Genomic DNA, 15,861 nt, shown 5'->3' on the forward strand with positions numbered 1-15,861 from the left:
TCATGAAAAGAACCTATTTTCTTTTCACTATGCGCCTTTCTAATCACTAACAGCAACCAAACGCTGCCATCTGGTGGAAAAGGAGATGTGCGTGAAATCACTGTACTTCATCATGGTGAAGAAAGAAAGTATGTTCTAAAATGTGAATGACAGTAATATACTGAAAAACATACACATACGGAATTAGTTAGTTAACCCGTTGTTTTCAATAGTTGGGCAGAAGCTCAAAGAGTTCGTCGATCGATTGATAACAAAATCTTCGAAATCGGTTGGAAGACGGCTGAGTTATTGAAACATATTTCCTAACCAATTTGCCAGACGGTCTCGAATTTGTATCTGCAGAATGACTCCCAATTTTCCCGAAAGACATAATCCTACGTCAAAACGTGTCAAAGTCAAGGCAAAAGAAGAGATTACTTTGAGTCGATTTGGAGCCCTTGTATAAGATATTCGGTCACAAAAATATAAGCAACAAGTGCGGAAATTTGACGAAAAGCAAGAAAAGACAACAAAGGCAACGAAAGGATGAAGTGATGGAATGATGAGAAATCCATAGTGATCAATGAAAGCACGCGGTTCCACAGTTCGGGCTAGCTGAAAATCTGTAAATAAAGTGTCCGGTGATCGTGTCGTTATCGGTAGAGACTCCGGCTAGAAGAGCCTACCAAGATAAGCTTAATCTGTCAGGTGGACCTGCACAGAAATGCGCTCATTCTTTAAGCCACCCGAATCCACCCGTCGTTTTCATTCTGGTCGGCAGAAGATTCTCTAGAATCAAGGTTGCGGGGGTTTTCACAGGAATGCCCGGCTCCTCTGCTGCCAGTGTGTTTTCCAGCTGTGTCACCAAATTCGTCAAATAGGGTAAACTATTTTTCAGATGACAGCCAGAACTTCTCACACATCAAACGCGATTATTAATTGCTGGTCAATCATTCGTCCTCGCCACATTTTTCCCATTCCCAAAACTCCGGTTTGGCAATAAATACCGTTTGGCCGAAATTATCATTTGGCAATGAGGGCTATCTGGCCGAATGCATCGAAATTGCCGGCCATATAACCCGTTCAGCAAATGGCATTTTCGGTCGTATCGTATCTTTTCCATAAGAAAATTATTTTGAGCCTTTAGTGGAATGTCTTCACTTGCCTTTACAGTGTCTCGAGGCACTGAAGACGGTCTTACTGTTGAGACCTTTTCTGCCAAACAACCATTTATACCAAACGGCCTAAAGACCTGTTCAGCCAAACGACATTTTTGGCCAAACTACCATTTCGGTCACTGTTTTTTTGGCAAAATAATCTGTTAATGGTTTGCATTTTTTCGACCAGTCCTGTAGTATGTTCTTAATGCCGCATATCGCTTTTAGTCAAATGATATTTTCGGCCAAACCATTTTAAATCTAATGCTAATCGTTTCGGCCGAATGACTGAAAATATCATTTGGCCGAAATGAGCATACGGCCGAAATAGTCGTTTGACAGAAAGGGCCATTAGCCGAAAATGTTATTTAGACTAACGGGTAGATATTTTCGACCATATTACCCGTACATTGAATAATGTTTTCCGTCTAATAACTTGTCGAATGACATTTTCGGCAAAACCATCTTCGATTTAATATCCGTTCCGGCCAAGTGGAATTTCACCAAATGTCCTTCCACCGACTGACATTTGACCAAACGAACCTTCCCCATGCCAAACAATTTTTCGAAACTCCGAAAAGTTTTATGTGCAATATCAAAATTTCTCGTTGAAATAATGGAAAATATCCCTGGGGAAGTTCATTAGATTTTTCCGGCGAAATGTGAAAAGGTTCCCCTGTTCACAAAAATCAACACGCTAATTAACGCCACCACCGACTGGCATGCCTTTCGACGTAACGCCGAGAGCGCGACGGTTGACCAAAACTCTTATAAACGCCGGCGCCGACGATTTTCGGGCTGGCGCACACTTCAAATGTCATTTTGTCCAACCGGACGTGGCCGAAAATGCCATTTGACCAAAAAGGTCTAAAAAATTGGAACCTTACTATTAATAATTATTTTCGAGCGTCTTAGGAGAAAATGTTACACGGCTTTGAAAAAATATCTTCCTTTTACTTCCACTAGTGGAAGTAAAAGTAGAAGTGGAAGTAAAAGGAAGATAATTTTTCTAAAACCGTGGAACCTTATTGCTGAATTAATTTTTTGGCCAAAATAATCTTTTCATAAGTGCATTTGGCCGAAAATGTTATTTGATCGAAATCGTTGTAGGACAGAGCCATTTAACCGTAAATGTCATTTGTAACGGGTCAAATGGCCGACAATTTCGTTTGGCTGAACAGGTCATATGACTAAAAATGTCGTTTGGCTGAACGGGTTTTTCGGCCGAAAATGTCGTTTAATCAAACGACTTTTCTGGCCAAATAACCTATTTGGGCAAATTACCTATTGGACCAAACGACATTTTTGGACATATGACCTGTTCTGCCAAATGGCATTTTTGGCCAAACGACCATTTCGGCCAAACGGCATTTTTCCATATGTGAAAAATGCAATCGTGCATAGCTTCAAGCAACAGTCCGGAACGGTAACACCATCACCAAGGTACTACTGATTAAAGTACTACATAGGAGAGGAGGAGAATACTTTCACGCAGTGGGTATTTCAGAGACACTGATTGACACTGACACTGAAGGTTGTTGTCTAGCTTTCCATTGGTATACAAATGTCGGCACAATACCATAGCTCCTCCTGGACTCCTGCTGACCAGGCAGCAACCAACCGAACATTCCGACCTCCTGATGAATTCCGCCCGGCGCTACCCATGACTTACGTGGCCAATCATGATCCCACTGCACCACGCGACTTATGCGGCCGATCCATGATCCCACTGCTGTAACGTCGACGGCTAATCCATCCCACTAAGATAGAGATTTGGAACCGTTCCTGGGCCCATAACCTTTCGGGAAAACAAAGGAACCCCCTCACAAAGACAAAAACAAACTAGCCGGCGCCTACTTTCAACCCATCAACGTTCTACTGCTAAGCGTCGCACGCTAACACATATTCCAACAGGCCAGAGGCTATCAATACAATTTTGAATTCCCCTCCTCAAATAATAAAATAAAGCCACTACAAATGGTGGAGACAGAAAAAGAAAATAATATTTGTTCCGGCCTTAAAAATATATTTATGAATAGCATCAAGTTTCAAATTTCGAACCCGAAAAATATAAAAATATCAAAAATCCATCGTAAGATAAAAACTTGTGAGGGTTCTTGATTTTGGTTTTTGATTTGAATCGCAGTTCCTTTCCATGAAATGTTGATCAATATCAATATTATTTGATAACACCACCTACACGAAACTGGAAGACTGTTGGCAATTCTCGTTCTATTCAAATAGACAACAAAGAAATTGAATTTCATTACCCAAAGTGAAGATATGCAATGCCATCTGAATAAAATCGTTGTTATTCTGTCCCTTTATCTATGGAATTTCCAGCCATTCCCCAGCGTAATGAGAGCAGTTTTTTGTAAATTATTTCCAGCCTGAAATTTACGAGTAGGTACTCCTACATTATGGAAGCAGTTGTCCTTGAGAGTTTCCAATCCTTCTCGCCCTTCAGCAGTCGTAACGAAAAACCCACGTCATGGCCGCTGAGCAGTTCCTCCCACGTCCCAGGAAATGGCTTGTTCAGTCGAGCACACAAAATTCCCACCACAACGTGGCCGTACTACGCAACCGAACCCGCAGACATTATTTTCCCGGTGAAATTCTCGGCTTCCCGCCGCTCGAGTGGATTCCAATTTTCCGTGCAAACCGAACACATTCCTTACATATTTTCCAAGTTCAAATAAATCACACTCTCCATTCACCGCGCATGTGGCAGGGAAATATGGTTCATTATGCTGCCTTGGAATGCGATGATTCGTTTTGGAATGTTTGCTATGAACGAAATTATTTTCACCAACTAAAAATTCTGTTGAAGCATTGCTGTGATCCCAAAAGATGGTAAACACATTGAAACAAAATAATAAAAAAATGGTCGAATACACATATTCAATTTTCATGTTTCCCCAAACAACGCGTTATAATCCACTCTCCCCCAGGACCGTGTAAAATTATCAACGATCCGCACAGAAGCTGGATGGGACGCCTGCCATCCATCTCGTGCCACAAAAGCAATGTGCCTGGGCCTTGTGGCTTGTTTCCACGTGTGTGGTTCGGTGCCTGCCTGGCCGGCTGCTATCGAACGAGAAAAATTAAATCCGATCATTGTTGTCAGATTCTCGCAATATTTATCGACACATCCCGAAGTTTTGCGGCACAATGTTTAGTGTTCGTCGAAGCCTGTGGGCGTTCGAGAGCGTCGAAATTGCAGAAACGAGTTCGAGGAAATGGCTGCCGAGAGAATGTGTGAACAAGGAAACGTTGGGAAAATTATCTCGAATTTTCGAGCTTTTGTAGGGATGTTCATTCATTTGGGCAGTTCATGATAGTTATTGACAGATGAAGAAGTGGAAGATGATTTCAGTGGAAGGCTATACATGGAGCGCTTTATAATCTCTCTCTAGAGCAACCCTTTCATCTATAATTTCGGTTTGAATAAGAAGCACATTAAATTCCCAAGTATAAATAGGATTTCTGCAAGGACTATGTCATTAGGTTCTAATGATGTCGACTATTTTCCATGTACTTTTCGGTGATTTATTTGGCGTTTCAGACTGGTTTTTGAATAAAAAATAAATATATAATAATATATAAAATAACTATATAATAGTGAATGATGCCCAAGGTTAATATCGTAGGATAATGTGGAGCGTGAAGAGTCAGTGTTGTAAACAGTCTTGAAGAATTTTGCGAAGAGTTTAGCAGATTAGTCGTGAACAAGGTTCTTACATCAAGGTTCAATCACTTGGTCAGTAGACGGAAGAGATGAGCGCAGGGGTGAAGAATTCATTTTCAGTGCAAAACGTAAGCAAACTCGCTGGCTGTTCCAAACAAAAATCCAAGATGGCTGAATCATGAATTTGACAGATTGGAACCTCTGATTGAAGTTATCTTGGTCGTGGCTAGTTTCGTCACCGAACGAAATATTCGGCAGCATATATGGCATGTTTTTCGTCTACTCCGGGTGATTCAAATTTCATACACAGGCTTCTTTCTCTTAAGGTCACTCCTGACGGAATCCAAGTTCCAAAGTGCTCGTGTTTTCGGGGGCACACCACTCGATTCAGAGGCGGCGCACAACTGTCATTTTTGTTGATTTAGCTTTGCTGCGTCGCAGCATGCGTGAAATAATAAAAATGACAGTTGTGCGTTGCTTCTGTATCGAGTGGTGTGCCCCCGAAAACGCGAGCACTTTTAAACTTGGACTCCGTCAGGAGTGACCTTAATGATAATCATGATATTATCCAAAAATGGCCGTACTTGCTCTCACCTTGTATTTTTTGCGGCAAAATCATAATGCTTCCCACTGTATAACATATGAAAAACATTTTTGTTTGGGCATGCTGTAACAGAGCTGTTGCTTGTTGTACACCAAAAATTGAATATGAAAGCGATTCACTCCAATATTCACGCGCTAAACTAGGGTGAAATGCCTAATAGTGGACCCTCTAGTATCGGAATGTTGCTCTTCCTGTCATAAGGAGTATAAATTTTCAACATATTAATTCTGCTAAAGCCTGTCCACGTTAAATTTCGGACACTGCGCCAATGTCCAATTGATTTTTGGCCATTTTATCTCTTTCGACAAGAATGAAAACCCGCTTAAGGAATAACATAAAGCGGAGAGATTCAACTGTCACGTAAATTGATCTCCTCAGTGGTTTGTAAATTTTTTGAAAAATCGCAATGGATGATGGGTGTCCGAAATTTAACGTGGACAGGCTTTAGATATCTAACATCTTCTTTCCACGATACATACATAAAACACTCAAATACACGACTTTATTTGTTGAAATTAACATTAACAGTCAGTAGACTCCCTGGGGATCCATAATAGGAAATAGCTTCCCTATAGTCGACTCTTCATTTGACTATCTATACCATACCATAAGCATACCATAAGCTGCTGTAAGACGTTTTTTTCTACTGCCCAACATCCTCAAAGAATTAGTTTCGCCTACCGGTTCAAAGCCCTACTCAAAGACGCCAGAGATCACTTCTGTCGCTTTTATCCAACCGCACTATAATATCAGCCACAAATTTCGCCGACCAAGAATCGGGTACGGGTAGAACGTCCTTTCACCGGTGTAGAAAAATATTAAAGAGTGGGTTGAGGACCAACATGAGCTGAGTAGAGGAGGAAGCGGAACCAGGACGGAACATCTCGCGTGGCCACCAAACGAAAGGATTAGATCGCAGCATTCCCAACCTAGGGATGGGAGGATGGGAGGAAGGGAGGAAGCGAGAAAGTCTATCTTGTTCAGGATTATACCGGTAACTCTTTTCAACAATAACAGCAGATGCGAAACGTTCGCCTTCCTTGACGAGGGCTCGTCGTTAACGCTTATAGAGGCGAGTTTGGCCTGCCAGCTCGGGGCAAAGGGTGTTCCCGAACCACTGGAGCTACGTTGGACATCAAGCGTTATGAGGAATGAAGAGAAATCCGAGAGAGTGAATTTTGAAATATCGGGGAAAGGTCTGTCAGGTCGATATCTGTTGAGAAACGAACACACAGTCGAGAAACTCAATCTTCCGATGCAAAGCAGCCTAGCTATCGGAAAATTATCGGAGCGCTTCCCTTATCTCAGAAACCTACCGGTGCCATCGTACTCCGAAGCCACACCGAGAATTCTTCGCGGACTGGAAAGTTTGAGCCTTTTTGCACCGCTGAATAGTTGTGTCGGTGGACCAGGAGAACCTATCGCTGTAAAATCGCTGCTTGGCTGGTCAGTTTATGGTCCAAACGGAATCGATCAAGCGAGAAAAGGCTTCCTGAACGTGCATGAATGCAATTGCGATGCTGACAGAGAGCTGAACGACTTGATTCGGCAACAATTTACATTGGAAGAAATGTTGATTACCCAAACACCGTCGCTAGAATCCGCCGAAGACAAACGAGCGCGGGAAATATTGGAAAGTTCTACAACGTTCCGGGAAGGGAGATATGAAACCGCGCTCCTCTGGAAATCCGACTATGTCGAACTTCCAAATAGCCTTCCTAAGGCAATAAAGCGGATGAAAAATTTCGAGACTCAACTAGCGAAGGATGTTAACCTACGAAACAGTGTGAACCAGCAGATTATCGATTATATCAACAAAGGCTATATCCACAGAGCAACCGAAGAGGAACTGGCTGAAATCAACGGGAGACAAGTTTGGTATTTACCCCTCGGCTTGGTTACGCATCCGAAAAAGCAAAAAAAGAGGCTAGTATGGGACGGAAAGGCGCAACTCTCAGCTATTGAAAGGTCCCGACCTATTGTTTTCGCTTCCGTCCGTAATTTGCAAATTTCGTGAGAAACGCGTGGGATTTGGAGGCGATATCCGAGAAATGTTCTTGCAGCTTCGAATGAGACACTCGGACAAATATTTTCAGTGCTTCTTATTTCGTTTCGACTCTCGACACCCTCCAGAGGTTTTTATTGCGGACGTTGCAATGTTTGGCGCAACATGCTCACCCTGCGTCGCACAGCATGTACTACGAGTGAATGCAGACAAATGGGCGAACGAATCCCCGTTAGCAGCAATGGCAATCAAGAACAAGACGTATATGGAAGACTACTACGATAGCGCAGATTTTCCGGAAGAAGCAGCAGAGCTGGCAATGCAAGTGCGAACCATCCACGCTCGCGGAGGATTTGAGATGAGAAACTGGGTGAGCAACAGCAGCATCCTGTTACAGAAACTTGGAGAAACTGCTGAAAAGGAACCACGGCCGCTACAAACTACGATAGACAACAAATGGGAAAGAGTGTTAGGCCTGTTATGGCACCCAGAATCGGATACTTTCACATTTTCTACGGAACTAGGAGAACAGATACAGCCCTTCATTTCCGGAGAACGACGACCGACGAAGCGTGTTGCATTGAAAGTCGTAATAAGTCTATTCGACCCTCTCGGGTTATTAGCTCCGTATCTCATTCATGGGCGTGTCCTGATACAGGATCTATGGAGAAGTGGAGTCCAGTGGGACGAAGAAATGAGAGACGAGGAGTTTGAGAAATGGAAGCGCTGGGTTGAATTGTTACCAGATAAAGGTGAACTTAGTATTCCACGTTATTACTTCGGCGAGGCGGTACCTCCATACCATACGTTGCAGTGCCACGTGTTTACCGACGCAAGCGAGACCAGCTATGGATGTGCCGTGTATTTTAGGACCACGAATAGTTCTGCACAAGTACAATGCACGCTGATAATGGCAAAAAGTAAGGTTGCCCCACTAAAACACCTATCAATACCGCGTTTAGAACTAGAAGCCACCGTGCTAGGCGCCAAAATACTCAACACTGCAGTGTACTGTTTTGAGTTATCACTCTCTGCAACCCCGCGGAGTGTTCCTATGGACCGATTCATTGACAGTGCACTATGGTCCAGGATACAGATTCACGCGGAAAGATGAATTTTACGCCAAAACTATATTTTTTAGAAAAAAACTGTTGTTCTACAAAATTGTTCGAAATAATAAGGCCATCATTATGGTTTTACCAAAAAATAGGGTGGCCCATCATATAAAAAAATTGGAAAATATTTTTTTTATTTCTTGGAATATTGACATGTTATGTTCTACAAAGTTGTAGCGCAGCTTATTCCAATCAATTTTGCTAAAAAAAACTTTTTCTGTAGCTCTTAAGTTGGCTGATTTAGAGAAATTTTACCTAATTGGATTAGGGTGTACCTCAAAAAAACAGTATTTTTGATCTTATTTTTTTGTTTTAGATTCCTCGAAAAAGTCGTCTTCAGATAACTTTTAGAGCTAAAAACAATGCAACTTTTGATGGGTAAATATGCACAATATCTTTTTCCGATCAAAAGTTATAATCGTTTTTCTGTCAAAATTACATTTTTTTCATAATTTGATATCTCCGGTTAGGGCAGACCAAAAAATTATGTTTACACGGCATTTGAAAGATAAATTAATATTCTTTGTTATGAGCATGAGCATGAGCAGGACAACCGTACAATTCGTAGTTGCTACTCCGTGATTGACTAGAACTTGCGAAATTGCACAGGGAACCAATTGAATGGAGCTTGGGTTTAGCTATCATTCTCAATGTGCAAATTTCGGAAATTCATTGCATTTTACTAAGTCAATTACAGCGCTGGCCACGTCCTTACGATCATCAAGGGAAGGAAGGATTATTAGTTCAACTCTCGTTGCTACTAGAGACCGAGTATACCTCTGCATCTCCACGATAGTCTTAGGATAGGATATTGTGTTAGTATGAAGGGATATATTATCTGGATTCACTTTGGTAAGTGATGCGATCTATGGGATAGGAATATATGAATGAGAATTAGAAGTACTAGAGTAATGAGAAAGTATTAAAGTGAATTCTAATGGGATTCATTTTTTACAATTAGAATTTTGAATGCTATTGGATTCTAATACCACGCACACGTCTACCATACCATCGCTACCCGCACATCAACCTCACACATTCTTACTTGTATGAGGCCTGCACGAGCATAGCGACCGTATATAGCATTCGTATGCGGGTACAAATGAATACCAATCTATTTTTACATTTTATTTACTGCTACTAAGTAACAGGCAGCTTTTTATAACAATTCTATATTTAGAATCATACTTGCTAGCAATGAGAATTTGATTTGCAAAGAGATTGAGTTATATGATTAATGAAATTATCTAATAGGAAATTGGAAAGGGCCAGGGATCAAACCCTTAATCTCCTGCTTATGAGGCAGAAGCAGTGACACAAGGCCACCAAGCACCCCTAGCAATTTTGCCTAATTGGATTAGGGTGTACCTCAAAAAAACAGTATTTTTGATCTATTTCTTTTTGTTTTAGATTTCTCGTCTTCAGGTCAAAAAAATGCAACTTTTGATGCACAATATCTTTTTCTGATCAAAAGTTATAATCGTTTTTCTGTCAAAATTACATTTTTTTGTAAGTTGATATCTCCAGTTAGGGCAGACCAGAAAAATATGTTTACACGGCATTTGGAAGTTAAATTAATATTCTTTATTATGTCAAAAAATTGGGGATATGTTATTTTTTTATCTCAAGTTTTACCAATTTTACTAAATTCATGTTTTTTCAAATAAATTAATATAACTCGACAACGGAAAAAGATACAGACGATGTTCTTATAGCAAAACACGCGTTTTGAAAAGCCAGAAGCCAGAAGCCAGAAGCCTTCAGAAGATGACATTCGTGAGAAATGAAAAATAAAAAATCTACAGCTCTAACACTTTTTATAAGTTTTATCATTATCATCGTATTGCAAGATTTACGAGAAAAGATGCATTTTCGGTCTGAAGCATACTTTTAAGAAACAAAATTTGTTTTACAAAGTTGTTCTGGATACTTGGGCCCTTATTATACACACATAAATCATTTCACAGATTTCGGTGAATTTTGCTTCAATTTACCGAAATCTCAACAGCAGAACTGTTCGGTAATTATTTCACAAAATTTTCGGCGATTTTTCCTTTGTTCAACTGTCAAAACCACCGAAAATCCGTCAAATTATTCACCGAACAGTTCCGCTGTTGAGATTTCGGTGAAATTTCACAGAAATCTGCGATTTATTTTAAGTGTGTAGAGTTACCGAAAAATAGGGTGGGCCGTTTTATAAAAATGTAAAATTTTCATTTTTTTATTTTGCGGAATATTGACGTAAAATGTTCTACAAAGTTGTAGCGCAGCTTTTTCTAATCAACTTTGCTATATAAACTTTTTATGTAGCTCTTAAGCTCACTTGTTAGAGCAATTTTACTTATCAGGATTAGGGTGTCCCTCAAAAAACAAGATTTATGATCTGCTCATTTTATTTTTTATTTTTCACGGATGTCACCTTCTGAAGACTTTTGGGGCTTTTCAAAACGCGTGTTTTGCTATAAGAATATTGTCTGTATCTTCTTCCGTTGTCGAGTTATATCAATTTATTTGAAAAAACATGATTTTAGTAAAATTGGTGAAACTTGAGATAAAAAAAAACATATCCCCAATTTTTTGACATAATGAAGAATATTAATTTCTCTTTAGATGCCGTGTAAACATATTTTTTGGTCTGCCCTAACCGGAGATATCAACTTATGAAAAATGTAATTTTGACAGAAAAATGATTATAACTTTTGATCGGAAAAGATATTGTGCATATTTACCCATCAAAAGTTGCATTTTTTGAGCTCTAAAAGTCACCTGAAGACGACTTTTCGAGAAATCTAAAACAAAAAAAGTAGATCAAAAATACTGTTTTTTTGAGGTACACCCTAATCCAATTAGGTAAAATTCCTCTAAATCAGCCAACTTAAGAGTTACAGAAATTTTTTTTTAGCCAAATTGATTGGAATAAGCTACGCTACAACTTTGTAGAACATAACATGTCAATGTTCCGAGAAATAAAAAAAATATTTTCTAATTTTTTTTATATGATGGGCCACCCTATTTTTTGGTAAAACCATAATGATGGCCTTACTATTTCGAACAATTTTGTAGAACAACAGCTTTTTCTAAAAAATATAGTTTTGGCGTAAAATTCATCTTTCCGCGTAAATCTGTATCCTGGACCATAGTGCAGTGCTTTCGTGGATTCGCTTGAATCACAGGCGATACTAGCAGTTTGTCGCCCATCGTGTTGGAGAAATTTTATCGCTGAATGCTGGCGGTGGGTACCGTCAAAGCACAACGTAGCTGACTGTCTGACGAAGTGGGTGCGCGATACAGAACCGGATTCCAACGGAAGATGGTTTCAAGGTCCCGAGTTTTTATACCTTTCGGCGGATCAATGGCCAAAGCAGCAGGTGAAAACGAATACTGACGAGGAATTACGTCCCAGGTATTTGTTCGCTCATATTTCTATACCCGTTAGCGCGATAGACGTCTCTAGGTTTTCAAAATGGAGTATACTGCTACGAACAGTAGCATGCTTATGCCGCTTCATCAGCAGTTGCCGCTTGCGAATCTCGGGACGGCCAATAGAGGCACTCCAGGCAACTAGAAACCTTCAGAAGTCGCTTAAATGGAATGTTGCATCTCGTAAGACGCCACTGAAACAGGAGGAATTCCAACGAGCAGAGCAGTTTCTTTGGAGAATGGAGCAAAATGAATACTACCCCGACGAGGTTCGAGTCCTGTTGAATAGTCGAGACCGTCCAATAGCTGAATGGATATATATCGAGAAGAACAGTCCATTATACAAGTTGTCACCGTTTGCCGATGAGTATGGAATTGTTAGGATGGAAGGCAGAACCGCCAACGCTGCCTACGCTAATTTCGACGCAAGGTTTCCAATAATTCTCCCCAAGAGTGGTCAAATAACTCGAATGCTTTTGAATCACTACCATCGTCAATATGGTCATGCAAACAAAGAAACTATTGTAAATGAGGTTCGTCAACGGCTTAAAATCTCACATTTACGGTCGATCATGGATAATATTTTTCGAAACTGTTGTTTCTGCAAGGTGACTAAGTGTAAGCCGATCCCTCCACCAATGGCACCGTTACCCGAGCAACGCTTGACGTCGAAAGCTCGACCCTTTAGTTACGTCGGTATTGACTATATGGGCCCGCTAGAAGTTACCGTCGGTAGACGCTAAGAAAAGAGATACGTCGCTGTATTCACGTGCCTGGTTATACGAGCTATCCATTTAGAGGTCGCTTATGATTTGAGTCGTGCATCAAGGCGATCCGCAGATTTACGCGCAGGCGAGGATCTCCGGTTCAAATCTTTTCTGATAATTTCACTAATTTTGTGGGAGCTAGCCGCGAACTGCAAAAACAGATCAATGTGGAATGCGCCGGCACCTACACCGAAGCACGAACGAAATGCTCGTTCAATACCCCATCCGCTCCTCATATGGGAGGGGTATGGGAACGAATGGTGAGGAGCGTCAAGGAGGCCATGGCTGCGTTGCTCAATGGGCGAAAATTGACAGACGAGATTTTGTGGACTACATTAGTTGAAGTAGAAGGATTAGTTAACTCGCGGCCCCTGCCTTATATGCCGCAGGAAGTAGGTCTGCCCGAGGCACTGACTCCAATCCAAATCATTTTATTTTCTGCTGTACATCTGGTGCCCACGAACCTCTTGAACAACCCGAAGATCTAGGGAAAATTCTTCGCAGCAGTTTTCTACAATCCCAGCATTTGGCAGACGAAGCCTGGAAGCGGTGGTCTAAGGAGTATTTCCCAACAGTCAACAAAAGAACCAAATGGTTGAGCGAAGCAAGGTCACTGAAGATCGGCGACCTTGTGTATGTGGCTGAAGGCAAGCGAAGATCTTGGACGAAAGGCGTCGTTGACGAGGTTATTGACGGAAAGCTTGGTATAGTTCGACAGGCCGTTGTAAGGACGGCATCTGGTGTACTTCGGCGCCCTGACGTAAAGTTGGCAGTGATGGAGCTTGGTGAATCTACGGTGGACCCTCCCCTCGATCAACGGGGCGGGGGATGTTCTGGCAGCGCTGACGATGACGATTTGCAGAATCCAAATGGGATGAACGTACTCACTATATCCCACTCGCTGAAACGTAGAAACGCTGAGAAGAGAACGATATATATTACCTATGCTTTAGTTACGCGAACAGGTTCTATTGTATACAGATTACCCAGACAATGAGTCTCTTTCTATTTGTTAAAAGTGAATTACAAATTTAATATTTTTCTACACCGGTAAGAATTTGATAGCTAATTGTTGCTAAATTGAATTAGTAAACTATTGTAATTGTTTTACTGAACGACAGGTGAAAGGACGTTCTACCCGTACCCGATTCTTGGTCGGCGAAATTTGTGGCTGATATTATAGTGCGGCTGGGTACAGTTTCTTAGTTTGTCTCTCGAAGATTAGTTCCATTAATCCATTTTGTTCCAACATGCAGATAAAAGCGACAGAAGTGATCTCTGGCGTCTTTGAGTAGGGCTCTGAACCGGTAGGCGAAACTAATTGTACGATAGAAGAATACCTTTCCTTGTTCTTAACTCGAATCTAATAAAAATGTCCATTTTAGCTTTGAGCTGCGCATACCATAAGCTGCTGTAAGACGTTTTTTTCTACCGCCCAACAGCGTCTGTAGCGGTGACGTTTGGCAACGAAATAAAGTGGCCGACGCGCATCGATAGCAGAATCACAAGCGCGTGTCGCATAGATGGCATCAGTAGAAGTTCTCAAGATTTTAATTTTAGTTTTGTTGCTTATTGGGATTGATTATTGAAAATAAATTGGTTCCTTTTGTTCCACCATTTTACAGATGTGAAGGTTGTGCCGAGACAAATTTTATTTCAAGAGCAAATCATGATAGCTTGTCGACACAGAAAGCTGCCGTCGGTAACACAATCACAAGCGCGTGCAAGAGGGAGAAGCTGCAAACATTTATTCACATGGATGAATATAGCGTCTATGGCATTTCATCCTCGAGTCATCGAGTGGAAGACGTTGGGTTCAGTGGAATTTTCTCTAGAGGGTTCATATTTGGTTTTGTCGGAAACGGCAAAATTTGAAAGAAAAAGTATGGTCTAAGTGTCAAATCCTGCCATTCCGTTGCATTGCAAAGGAGGCTCTAGTTCTAGTGAATAGAAATGCGCATTATTGAAAATAAATCGGTTGTTTTCAAGACCATCATTCTATACAAAAGAAAACTGATCCTAGTATTTCTTCAAAGTACAAAACATTATCGCAGGAAATTCCTTTGCAACGATGGTCTTACGTTGTCTAATGTCTACCTTGCGGTAATGTCTTGTACACGGCCCTTCTGATTTGATTTGATTGTTAGGCCATTCTTTATATACGGGTGGGGTTTGCCGAACTTCATTCCGCTTCATGTTTGACATTTCACTCTCTTTACCACTTTCACTACCACAACGTTCTGTGATGTATGCTTTAATCATGAGATAATTCATTTCATTCTATTACATTATCAAGAGTAAAATGACAAGTCTGCAGAAGTCCTTTATCTAAAAATAGCTTTGTATAAAATTGACTTCCGTTAAATGTCGACGTTATTACTTAAAAGCAAATTAAATTATGATCAAATTTAGGTTTGGTTGAATGTTCCTTCGACGTGAAGTACTTTTGACCAAATATCATTCGACAAGACGTAATTCTCCATAATTTCTTTGAATCAAATGGCATTGATTCGTATCAGTCAAAGCTAGATAATTTTGTGCGTTGATGTGAGACAGTTAATAGAAGTAAATACACTTGAAGAATAATGCTTATAACGGTTGCCCCAAATTGTAGGCTGATAGCTGATAGTGGTAACGTTACGCATCTCGCTCGTATCGCGAAGAAAATGTTCCAATTATAAACCTTGTTGACAAAATTCACTCTTATTTCAAAAGCTCGTGTACAACTGGAAGCGAGTAATCAATTTCTTAGAACTAGATCGAAGAAAGAAGTCATTGAAGCAAAATTTTAGATTCTATGCACAACCACAAAAATACCTGTTGAAAGATGCGGATTCACCTTGTGGATTTACGGAGCCCAAATTACACGCCGGATTTGTTTGCCATTCGAGCAGCCAAGGGTAATCACATCTTCAACATGCTTCCTCCCATCTCCACGGCCACGTTTCGTTTTAATCTCTGTTTTAAAATGCAAAACAAATTCCAGTGCTGTCACGTCGTGACTCGGTGACAACGAGATGATATTAATTCAAGTGACACATCACCGACAACCGTTACTTTTCCGTGCCTGGATAGAATTTGCCAAACTCATTTACTTCTTTCCAGGCTGTCGGTTCTGGGAACCGT

At 40.8% G+C, this 15,861-nt stretch overlaps 1 protein-coding gene and 1 long non-coding RNA gene across 3 annotated transcripts in view; one reads left to right on the forward strand and one right to left on the reverse strand.

Moving 5' to 3' along the window:
• LOC134213192 (uncharacterized) overlaps window positions 1-15,861 on the reverse strand; it is a 221,975-nt gene that overhangs the window by 67,936 nt on the left and 138,178 nt on the right. The gene's annotated exons all lie outside the window — the stretch shown is intronic.
• LOC134217361 (uncharacterized) lies at window positions 13,853-14,263 on the forward strand. The gene is made up of 3 exons (XR_009981011.1): window positions 13,853-13,927; window positions 13,992-14,058; window positions 14,121-14,263. It is a non-coding gene; the product is annotated as an uncharacterized LOC134217361 (long non-coding RNA).

This window comes from Armigeres subalbatus, chromosome 2 (assembly GCF_024139115.2).
Source record: "Armigeres subalbatus isolate Guangzhou_Male chromosome 2, GZ_Asu_2, whole genome shotgun sequence".
In the NCBI taxonomy this organism is placed as follows: Eukaryota; Metazoa; Arthropoda; class Insecta; order Diptera; family Culicidae; genus Armigeres; species Armigeres subalbatus.